The sequence below is a fragment of the Balaenoptera physalus genome, assembly GCF_965194825.1.
Source record: "Balaenoptera physalus genome assembly, contig: HAP1_SCAFFOLD_1117, whole genome shotgun sequence".
Lineage (NCBI taxonomy): Eukaryota > Metazoa > Chordata > Mammalia > Artiodactyla > Balaenopteridae > Balaenoptera > Balaenoptera physalus.
The window spans coordinates 1-12,756 of NW_028125677.1; the positions used below are offsets into that span (position 1 = coordinate 1).

Sequence of the window (12,756 nt, forward strand, 5' to 3'; positions counted from 1 at the left end):
CTCCGATAAGAAATAGAAATTAAATTTAAAAAACAAACATAAGTAAGGAGACATAAACTTCTGGGGGCTTGTCCCAGGACATTCCTCTCTAATTTACAACCTGGGAACACTACCTCCAGGAAGACTCTGTTGCCCTAATAACAAGAGTTGAGAATGTAATAATGCTGCCGTCTTGTGGCTCTTTCCCACAACAGCAGCTTTAAACCCAGTGCCAATGGTTGGTTATATAGTCACAAGGACTGCAGGGCTGTAAATGACACAGGCCCACAAAACATGCCCTGGGGTAGGGAATAGGCAAGAAAATTCAACACATGAGAAATTTTTCAAGAAGTCAATAAGAGGAGGGAAGTTGTACTCACTCTTTAAAAAAAAGGAAAACAAAAAAAAGGACATGCCTAAAGCTCAGTATAAGGAATTATTAGCCACATACATATTCAAATTCAAAAAGGTTTAAGCTCACAAGAGTCATGACCATCAGCAAAAAGTCTACAAACTATAAATGCTGAAGGGGTTTTAGAGAACTGTGTACCTTCTAGTTGCTGGTGGGATGTAAAGTGGCAACAGCACTAACGCAAACTGAATGGAGCTGCTTGAAAAGGTAAAAATTGAGCTACCATATGATGCGGCAGGGCACCTTTTGGGCCTATAACCTAAGACCACCAGAATCGGAAAGATAGAGGCAGGCAAATGTGCATTGCAGCAACATTGAAATAGCCAAGACATGGAAGCAAAAAAAAAGGTCCATAAACAGATGTATGGACAAAGACGAAGTGGTATATGGACAGAATGGAATAGTAGGCTCGTGAAAAAAATGAACAATGCCGTTTTCAGGACTACAGTTGAGCCTAGAAATAATCATATAACGTTAAGTAAGTGAAAAGGGTATGACAAATATCCTATGATGTCATTTATATATGTTATCGTAAAATTGCTACCAATGAACATATTTCCACAGAAAAAGACACTCACAGACTTATCAAATAAACTAATGGTTAGCCAAAATGAAAGGTGGGAGGATGGGTAAATTAGGACTATGGGGTTAACATACATATACTAATGTATGTTAAATGTATATAAACATATAACATATAAAGTATATGAATTATATAATCACGAATACCTTTAAAATATATATTCTGTAATCACATACATGGTAACAGGATCCGAAGATGAAGAAACATAAATATGAATCAATGAGCAGATTTTGTACAGCCAGAAAATCAAAACACTCTAATCAGATTTACTCCGATAAGAAATAGAAATTAAATTTAAAAAACAAACATAAGTAAGGAGAGATAAACTTCTGGGGGCTTGTCCCAGCACATTCCACTCTAATTTCCAACCTTGGAACACTACCTCCAGGAAGAGTCTTTTGCCCCATTAACAAGAGTTGAGGACGTAATAATGCTGCCGCCATGTGGCTGTTTCCCACAGCAGCAGCTTTAAACCCAGTGCCAATGGTTGCCTACATAGTCACAAGGACTGCAGGGCTGTAAATGACACAGGCCCTCAAGAAATGCCCTGGGGTAGGGAATAGGCAAGAAAATTCAACACATGAGAAATTTTTCAAGAAGTCAATAAGAGGAGGGAAGTTGTACTCACTCTTTAAAAAAAAGGAAAACAAAAAAAGGACATGCCTAAAGCTCAGTATAAGGAATTATTAGCCACATGCAAATTCAAATTCAAAAAGGTTTCAGCTCACACCAGTCATAACCATCAGCAAAAAGTCTACAAACGATAAATGCTGAAGGGGTTTTAGAGAACTGTGTACCTTCAAGCTGCTGCTGGGATGTAACGTGGTAACAACACTAATGCAAACTGAATGGAGATGCTTGAAAAGGTAAAAATTGAGCTACCATATGATGCGGCATGGCACCTTTTGGGCCTATAACCTAAGACCACCAGAATCTGAAAAACACAGGCAGGCCAATGTGCACTGCAGCAATATTGAAATAGCCAAGACATGGAAGCAGAAAATAGGTCCATAAACAGATGAATGGACAAAGACGAAGTGGTATACGTACCAAATGTAATAGTAGCCTCGCGAAAAAAATGAACAATGCCGTTTTCAGGACTACAGTTGAGCCTAGAAATAATCATATAAGGTTAAGTAAGTGAAAAGGGTATGACAAACATCCTATGATATCATTTATACATGTTATCCTAAGATTGCTACCAATGAACATATTTCCACAGAAAAACACACTCACAGACTTACCAAAGAAACTAATGGTTAGCCAAAATGAAAGGTGGGAGGATGGGTAAATTAGGACTATGGGGTTAACATACATATACTAATGTATGTTAAATGTATATAAACATATAACAGATAAACTATATGAATTATATAATCACCAATACCTTGAAAATATATATTTTGTGATCACATACATGGTAACAGGATCCGAAGATGAACAGACATATGTATGAATCATTGAGCAGATTCTGTACAGCCAGACAATCAAAACACTCTAATCAAATTTATTCCGACAAGAAGTATAAATTAAGTTTAAAAAACAAACATAAGTAAGGAGACATAAACTTCTGGGGCTTGTCCCAGCACATTCCACTCTAATTTACAACCTTGGAAAACTGCCTCCAGGAAGACTCAGTTGCCCTAGTAACAAGAGTTGAGAACGTAATAATGCTGCCGCCGTGTGGCTGTTTCCCACAACAGCAGCTTTAAACCCAGTGCCAATGGTTGCTTATATAGTCACAAGGACTGCAGGGCTCTAAATGACACAGGTCCTCAAAACATGCCCTGGCGTAGGCAATAGGCAAGAAAATTCAACATATGAGAAATTTTTCAAGAAGTCAATAAGAGGAGGGAAGTTGTAGTCACTCTTTAAAAAAAAGGAAAAGAAAAAAAAGGACATGCCTAAAGCTCAGTATAAGGAATTATTAGCCACATGCAAATCCAACGTCAAAAAGGTTTCAGCTCACACCAGTCAAATGACCATCAGCAAACACTGCAGGATTCCACTCCTCCTGTGCTTTGTGGCTGCTTCCCACTAGCTATCTAGTTTACATTTGGTAGTGTATATATGTCCATGCCACTCTCTCACTTCATCCCAGATTACCCTTCCCCCTCCCTGTGTCCTCAAGTCCATTCTCTATGGCTGAGTCTTTATTCCTCTCCTGCCCCTAGGTTCTTCATAACCATTTTTTTCTTTTTTTTTTAGATTCCATATATATGTGTTAGCATACGGTATTTGTTTTTCTCTTTCTGACTTACTTCACTCTGTATGACAGTCTCTAGGTCAATACCCCTCACTACAAATAACTCAATTTCATTTCTTTTTATGGCTGAGTAATATTCCATTGTATATATGTGCCACAGCTTTATCCATTCATCTGTCGATCCTGCCAACACTTTTACTTTACTCAATTGAGACCAATGTCAGACTTCTAAGGTAATAAATTTACGATGTTTTGAGTCACTCAATTTGTGGTAATTCGTATGAAAGCAATAAAAAACAAATACAGAGGTCCTACAAGAGCCAGGCTATATATTTACATTTAAGTATTTCTAAAATGAATTTAACCCTGTGATTGACAGCAGCAGCAGCTTCCAAGGGATCCCACCACACACCTGAGGCGAAAGCAGCCTAATAAAGAAGCAGTGACAGCAGCAGGTCACTGCCCCACACTTGGGGTAGAGGGGGATTTGATCTACTGTAGCAGCAGCATAGCCTGAATGGGAATGCATCCTCCTGTGGCACTAGTCCCATCAGCATTAGTCTAATCTGCTAGCATCTGCTGTGCCAACAGACCCAACGTATACAAACCCTCCAACTCAGTAGCATTAAGTGAGCCAGGCTCAGTGTTTCCTGAAACTCATATCCAATGGCACTGGAAAGCCCAGATATCACCTACTGTTATGCAAACATAAAAAAAAATAACAGAAGACTGGCAACTTCAGAAAGAAAAGGGGAACAATGGAATGGGTGAAAACAAGTGGGATAAATATAAGAGACTATCATTAGCCTCATGAGTTTCTTAAATTCCGTATGATGGTCAAAGCAAAAATTATGACACCATCTGATGTGGTTCTCAATGTATATAAAGGAAATACTACAGAAAATCATACTTTAAAACTGGGGACTATTAAGAGACCTAAATGGAAGTAAAATTTTGAAACTTCACTTGAAGTAATCAAAGACAGATTCCAGTAGGCTATGATAAGTTACATATGTATAGTGTAATGCCAAAAGCAACCACTAAGAAAACTAAACAAACAGTATACACAAATGATTATAAATAAATTAGATTAAAATGGACTTATCAAAAAATGTTTAAGTAACCCACAAGAAGGCAAAATAAGAGAAACACAGGATTGAGAAACTAAGGTAAAAGACAAAACAAAAAATAAAATGCTAGACCTAATGTTTAACATAGCAATAATTACATAAACTGTAAATGATCTAAATAACCAAGTCAAAGACAGACATTGGAAGAGTAGATGAAAAGATCACAAGCATGATCCAACTATATACTGTCTATAAGAAACTTACTTTAAACATCATGATATAGGTAGTTCAAAGTAAAAGGATGAAAAAGGTATATCATATGAACATTCATCAGAAAAAGCAGGAATGGCTATATTAATGTCAGATAAAGTAGATTTCAGAGCAAAGGAAATTATTAGGGGCAAAGAGGGTCATTACATAAAGATAACAGGAATAATCCACCTAGATGACCTAGTGATACTAAATGTGTGTGCACCAAACAACAGAACTTCAAAACACATGAAGCAAACACTGAAAAAGGTAAAAGGAGAAAATTTCAAATCCACAATTATTATTTGAGACTTCAACACAGCAATTTATAGAACTCCCGGAGAGAAAAATCAGCAAGGGTATGGAAGAACTGAAAACATCATCAATCAACAGGATATAACTGACATTTAAAGAACACACTCAATAAAAGCAGAATACATATTCAAGTGTCCATGGAACATTCACTCATATACCATACACTGGGTGATAAAAAAACATTAGCAGATTTAAAAGAATTAAAATCAGAGAGAGTATGTTCTCTAGCCATAATGGAACCAGACTAGAAATCAATAACAGAAAGACAACAGGAAAATCTTCAATCACATGAAAACTAAACATCACAATTCCAAATAACTCATGGGTAAAAAGTCAAGGAAAAATTTTTAAATGCATAGAATAAAAGAAAATGGAGATATAACAGATCAACGTTTGTGGAATGAAGTGAAAGCAATGCTGAAAGGGAAGTTTATAGCACTAAATTGGGAAAGAAAATATTTCAAAGAAATAGTCTAATTTTCTATATTAAAATAGTAAAAACGGAAGAGGAAAAAACACTAAACAAGCAGAAAGAAGGAAATAATAAAGATGAAACAAAAATCCATGAAACTGAAAACAGGAAAATGGGGGGGGGGAGGAAATCAATGAAACAAAAGGCTGGTTCTTCGAAATAAACAATCTAATCAAGAAAGATGTAGCAAGACTGATAAAGATAAAAAGAGAGATGGCACAAATCACAGATATCAGAAATGCAACCAGGGATACCATGACATATCCTGCAGGTTAATAAGGGACACGTTATTATGAACAAGTCTACACTATAAATTCAAAAATGTGGATGAAATGGACCAATGCTTCTACACCCAAAACTACCAAAACTCAGCCAAGATGAAAGAGACAATCTCAATTTTCCTGTAACTATGAGAAACACTGATTTTTCATTTAAAAACTCCCAAAAGAAATATTCAGGCTTACATGTTTCACTTTTACCCAAGACTTAAAGCATTAACACCAATTTTACATGACTTGATAAGAAACGGAAGTAGAGGGAACAGTTCCTAATTAATTTTATGAAGCCAGTATTACCTTGATACCAAAACCAGACTGGGATAGTATAGAAAGAAGAAAACTACAGACCAGTATTTTTTATGAAATTGGCTGTAAAAATCCTCAGCCAAATATTAGCAAATTAAATCCAGAAATATATAAAAAGAATAATATACCGTGACCAAGTGGTATTTATTCCAGTTATGCAAAGTTGGTTAAATATTTGAAAATCAAACAATGTAATCTACCATATCCAATAGATTAAGGGGGAAAAGTCATGTGATCCTATCCATTAATGCAGAGAAAGCATTTGACAAAATCCAATCCCATTCATGATTTTAAAAAAAGAAGAAAAAAAACTCCAAGCAAACTAGGAATAGAAAAGGAACATACTGAAACTCATAAAGATGATCTACAAACAACCTATACCGACATTATATTTAACTGTGAAAGACTGAACGCTTTCTCTGTAAGATCAGAAACAAGGCACCGATATCTGCTCTCACCACTTTTATTAAATATATTACTGGAGGTTCTAGTAAGAAAATAAAGCAAAAATAAATAAATAGATAAATTTAACAGTTAAATTTTTAAAAAGTTTATTTAAAAGATGAAAGAACTATTCCTACTATGTTGAATAGGAAGGAATATATCCTACTGAATGTTGAATAGTAATATATCTTATTATATTGAATAAGGAAAACTAAAACTGTCTATATCTGAAGATGAGATGATAATCTAAATGGAGAAAATACCAAGGAATCCACAAAAAGCTTGAGAAATAATATTCGTTTGTAAATGTTTTAGAGTACAAGATCCACACAATTTTATCAAATTATATATTAATAACAAATGTGTAGAAGCTTAAATAAAAATATGTGATGCCATTTACAACTGACCTAAATAAATACTTAAATAGAAGCCCAATAAGACATTTATAGGACCTCTATACTGAAAATTACAAAATGCTGATGAAGAAAATTTTAAAAGTCCCAAACAAATAGGGAGACATACCTTGTTCATGGATTAGAAAACACAACATAATAAAGATGTCAATTCTCCCCAAGTTAACAGGCTTAACACAATTACTCTTAAAATGCCCTCAAGGTTTTTGTGGATATAGACAAGCTTATTCTAAGATTTATATGGTAGGAAGAGGCTGAAGAATAGCTAAAACAATTTGTAAAGGAAGATTAAAATGGGAGGAATTAATCTACCCAATTTCAAGATTTCGCCGTAATGATGGAGGGTAGATACATAGATCAATGGAATGGAACAGAGAACCCAGAAATAGACCGACACAAATACATTTAACTTGGTTTTGACAGCAGTGCAAAAGCTATCAAGGAAGAATAGACTTTTCAAAAAATGGTACTGAAACAGTTGGACATCCCTCGACAAAAACAAACAAACAAACAATGAACCTTAACCTAAACCTTACACATCTTACACAAAAATTAAATCAAAGTGGATCATAATCTTAAATGTAAAAGCAGGACAGTTTTAGAAAAAAAAATAGGAGAAAATCTTTGGCATCTAGAACTAGGTGAATAATTCTTAGACTTGACACCGAAAGTATGATCAATAAAAGCAAAAACTGATAAATTGGATCTCATCAAAATGAGTTTAAAATGCTTCATAGAAGATCCTTTTAAGTGGATGAAAACTCAAATTACACAGTGGGAAAACATATTTGAAAATCCCATAGGAGACAAATGACTTGTATCTATAATATACAAAGAACTCTCCAAACAACTTAAAAAAATCCAACTAGAAAATAGGCAGAAGACAGGAACAGACATTTCATGGAAAAGAATATACACATGGCAAAGAAGCACATGAAAAGATGTTCAACATCGTTAGCCATCAGGGAAATGCAAATTAAGACCATAATGAGATATCAGAGAATAACTAAAATTAAAGTATAGTGACAACATCAAATGCTAGCGAGTACGTAGAAAAATTATATCACATCACTGGTGGGAAAATAAAATGGTTTAGCCACTCTGAGAAACAGCTTGACAGTCTCTTTTAATCCTAAAAGTAGATTCACCCTACAATGCAGTAATTGTACTCTTGAGCATTTATCCAAAAGAAACAAAAACTTAATGAAGTTCCCACAGAAACTTACACATAAATGTTCATAGCAGTTTTATTTCTAATAGCCAAAAACTGGCAACTACCCAAATGTCTTTCAATGGGTGAATGTTGAAACAAATTGTGATAAAATCTTATGATAGAATACTACTGAGCAACAACAAGGAACAAATTATTAATATATGCAAAAATTGAAATGAACTTCAAGGGAATGATGCCGAGGGAAAATTTTTTAAAAGCCAATCTCCGAAGATTAAGTAATTCATGATTATGTTTACATATTATTCTTAAAATAACAAAACTGTGGAGATGGAGAACAGATTAGAAGTTGCCAAGGGTTAGAGATGGGGGTAGAAGGTACAGCGGGGGAACTCTGTGAGGTTTTTGTGGTCCCAGTACAAATAATACAGCAATCTTGGTTTTAATCCCTAAAGATTTTTAAAAGCAATTCCTAATAAGAGGTGTCCAGATATTTAGCAATGGCAGCAGATTAGAGGTATAGCTCCCCAACATGACAACTTCGAAAGAGATCTATACTATCAATACTAATTTAATGCATATGTTAATTTTTAAAAGGCCAGTCACAATACTTAAATGGTACATATCTTAACGATATTACTCTGGGTATCCAGCTATACCAGATGGACTAGCAGGAGTTTCTGTACATTCAATCTTATTTAAGACAGTAAATCTTATAATAAGACAGTTAAAAAAAGAAAAAGAAAAAAAACAAACCTCAACTACAGTTGGATATTCTCACAGCAAGATGAGGTGAAAATACGTAGCAGCGGTTCAAAAGCTTAAGCAGTGGCACCTAAATTTGGCTGCACATTAGAATCCTCTGAAGCACTTTTTAAAAACCCTCACACCGACGGTTGGTCATGCTAGACCAATACAATCATTTTAACTCTCCTCAGACGATGCCAATGTCTAGCCAGAACTGAGAACCAGCGGACTAAGCAGAAGGGGATGTTTCTACAAAGATCTCTTAACAATAAGTCCTCTCACCCAATCAAGATTTACCTCCCCGCAAAGGGGTAAAGAAGGCTAGATGTTGTCCATACTTGCTTAGCTTTAATTAGCACTTGTGACTTGCCCAAAACCTAGATCATGTTTCCCCTAAGTTTCATGTTATTCCCTAAGTTTTTCAAACCCAAGGCTAAGGGGTTTGCCAGGATGAGATTTTAAGTGCTCACACAGGGGAAGTCCCTGGCAAACCAGGACAGCGGTCACTCTACATTGCAATGTAAAGCATCCGAAATAACCCTGCCACTGCTCCCAGATACTAGTCTGTGCCAACCAGTGGAGAAAAGGCATTCTCCATTACTACCATGGCAAATGCTACTGTACTTACCTTGGCTAGTCCCTATCTTTTCCAGGCGCCACTCCCCTTCACCTGCTGGTGGACGCTTTGGCCAGCTGACAATGCAGATATTTTCAAACTTTAAGGTGAATAAAAATCATCTGGAGGGCCTGTTGTAACAGAGATCACTGAGCCCCACCAGAGTTGCTGATTCCATAGGGCTGGGACCGGGCCCTAAAACTTGAATATCTAACACATTATCAGGGGATGCTGGGAAAGCTGGGCAGGTAATGGTAAAGCTGGCCAGGAAAAAGAAACCTGACGTGTCAGATCATAAAGTACGGAAGGGCAAGCCCGCCAGCAGTTCAGGCCGGGGGGGGGGACCGGGGTCCCCAGCCCTACAGGGCCAACGGCAGACCGGCTCGGGCGACCCTCGGAAGCGCGGGGTCCCCGCGGCCGAGTCTGTGCCCCCGGCCGGCCCCGGCTCCCCTCTGCCCACCCTGCGCACGGGGGCTGGAAACGGCCGCGGAGAAGCGGGCAGGGCGGGAAGGGGGGCTCCAAAGAGGGTCTGGCGACTCGAGTCGCTCCGTTTCTCGGTGGGCTCAGCGCGCGCCCTGGGGGAAGAGAGGTGGAGGTCCGGGAAGAGGGGACGGGCGGCACTCACGTAGACCAGCAGCAGCCATGGGTAGACGGCGGGCTCGGCCACCACGGGCGACTCCAGCCTCAGCTTCTCCCCCACGTTTTCGCGCGCGGCCCCCGCACCAGGCTAGTCTGGCGGTTGGGGGAGGGGCGGGGCGCCGCCGGCGGGGGCGGGACAGGCGGGCGGGTGGGAGGCTGAGGGGAGGGAGCCTGGCCTGGGCCTCAGCCGGCGCCGCCGCCGCCGCCGGCCCGCTCCAGTCCGGCCCCCGGCTCCCTCTTTGTGGTCACAGGCCCGGGGCCTCCAGCGCTGCTGCCAACTGGGGCCGGCGTGAGGCAAGCACAATGAGCCGGGGCCCGGCTGAACCACTCACTCGCGGCGAGCGCCTCCCGCCCCGTGGACCCGCCCCCTCGCACGCACGTACGAACGCACGCACGTACGCACGCAAGCACGCACGCACGTCTTCAGCTGCCCCCGGCCACACCCACCGGCCCGAAGTGGAGACCCGGGGAGACCCCTCGGGGCCTGGGGTGGCGGGTTCGACTCCCGCCCTTGACGTACCGTGACACCTCCCCCCCAATAATAAGACTATAATTCCTCATTAAATATGGCAGCCGGAATCCTGGCTTCTGTTCACAAAAATGCTGTGTATTTAGCCTATGCTAGGCACCAGACCTGGACGCTCAGTACTGGCAAAAAAGGAAATGCCCTGCCCTCATGGCGCTGCCATTTTAATTAGAATAGTAGTGACAATGGTCAAGGGAGAAAATAAAGTGTCATCATCGCCACGGGGATGGTTAATCTCATGTGCGCACTGCGTGGGGCCCCGGCAACCACAAACATTATTCCAGATGTGGCCAGGAAGGTATTTTTCAGAAGAGATGAACACTGAAATTGGACCACTTTGCATAAAGGAGATTGTCAATGCCGTGGCGTGGGTGGGCCTCGTCCATCAGTTGAAGGACTGGAGAGAAAAATGAGGTTCCGTAGAAAGAGGGAACTGTTCCTCCAATGGCCTTGGCACATCAGCTCTTCCCTGTGTCTCCAGCCCAGAGTCCTGCCCTGACTTGCCTGCCTCACGGTCACATGAGTCAACTCCTTAAAACAAAACTATATATGTAAAAATACTGAATATATACAAGCCTATTAATTTGTATACGTGTGTATACATATTATATATATGTATACACATATGTCTATATGTGCGTGCGTTTGTAGTATATGTGTAAGTACTATATACAGTATACATACAAACCTATATATTTGTGTGTATATATTGTATACATGTATGTATGTGTATATATATATAGTATACATATTATAAATGTGAACATGCTGTATATATACACACACCCATATATTGATTTATGGGTGTGTGTATATAGACAGTGTATGTACACTGTATGTATGTATGTATACAGTGTATATTTATATATAGGTGTGTATATCTGTTGTATACCTGCATGTGTATATGTTTCTAGGTATTATATGTATATATGAATATACTATTATATACACACTTGCGTATGAATTTATATGTGTATGTCCATGCGCATATTTACATATAGGGGTGTGTGTGTGTATACATTGTATATATGTATGTGTATATATCTTATATATATGATATATGTATGTATATATACGATGAATTTCTATATACAGTACATATATATTTTTATGCTATATGCTTTTATATGTAGGTGTATATGTGTGTCTATATGTATGTACGTGTATGTATTGCATATATTATATGTGTATGTATGTATACTGTCTATATGCACACCTAAATATCTTTGTATGTGCGTATATATGTATGATATATATGTACCTAGGTGTGTATATTGCATATGTTATACGTATGTGTACATACTGTATATATACAAACTATGCATTTTATATGTGTGTATGTATAGTGTATATGTATGTGTGTATTGTCTATATTGTGTGTATATGTGTGTATACATACTGTATATATACAAACTGCATTTTATGTGTGTATATATGTATGTGTTTATTGTATATACTATATGTGTATATCTGTGTACGCATACTGCATATGTACACAGCTGTATATTTTTGTATGCTTGTACATATGTACGTGTGTGTGTATATACACACACACCCTGTATGGATTCTGTTTGTCTGGAGAACCCTCACTGATACGGACACTTATGACAATTGAGTACCTGCTCTTTGCAGCCAGGGAGCCAAAGGCTTGTCTTTCGGGGTCTCCCTTAAGTGTCACAAGTCCCAGGAGGGAAGGTGATGCTGCTCCTACCAGTTGAGGTGCCTCAGGGTCAGTTAGGTGGACAGGGCAGGGGGCTGGAGCCTGGTGGAGCCCAGGTGGAGTTCTAGCAGCAGTACAGCCTAGCAGTCCGACTTCCCCGGGTGCTTCTCACAAAGCCGCCGAGGGAGAGTCGGGATCTGAAGGAGGGGATGAGGAAGCTTCCGTGGGTCCGCAAGCCCAGACCAAGGCTGACTCGTCAAGAGTGTTAGAGGTCAGGACTGTGGTTACCCTGGGGGTGGGCTTACACAGAGCCATTCATATTCTGAAAAAGTATCCATTCTGCTCTTGTTTGTATGGTTACCCCCCTCCCCCAAATCTTTTAAAAACAGATTCTCTTGGTTGCTGGGAACACACACGGGGAAGTTGTGTGTGAGGGGGTATGATCCAGGGGACAGGGAGGATAAGCCCCCCACTCGTAGGGCCAGGAGTGGCTCAGCTTTGTGAGCTGAGGATGGCCCACGAGGTCCCAGAGCGAAGGGTCCCTGCTCCGTCCCTGCTCTGTGCACCCCATTCCCAGCCTGAGAAGCCCAGAGCCACCCGCCCCCGCCGCAACACACACACACCAGGGAGGAGAGCCAGTCACCCTGGCTCCCAGGCTCCAGCTCCAAGG

The 12,756-nt window shown here is 39.6% G+C and overlaps 2 long non-coding RNA genes across 2 annotated transcripts in view; both read right to left on the reverse strand.

Annotated features, from left to right (window-relative positions):
- Positions 1-3,126: 3,126 nt before the first annotated feature.
- LOC309653758 overlaps positions 3,127-12,756 on the reverse strand; it is a 177,651-nt gene continuing 168,021 nt past the window's right edge. The window contains exon 2 of the long non-coding RNA XR_014259440.1: positions 3,127-4,382. This is a non-coding gene — a long non-coding RNA (uncharacterized lncRNA). The remainder of the gene's footprint in view (positions 4,383-12,756) is intronic.
- Positions 7,634-10,590, reverse strand: LOC309653757. Its single transcript, XR_014259439.1, has 2 exons — positions 9,887-10,590; positions 7,634-9,392 (listed from the first exon to the last, which is right to left on the reverse strand). It is a non-coding gene; the product is annotated as an uncharacterized lncRNA (long non-coding RNA).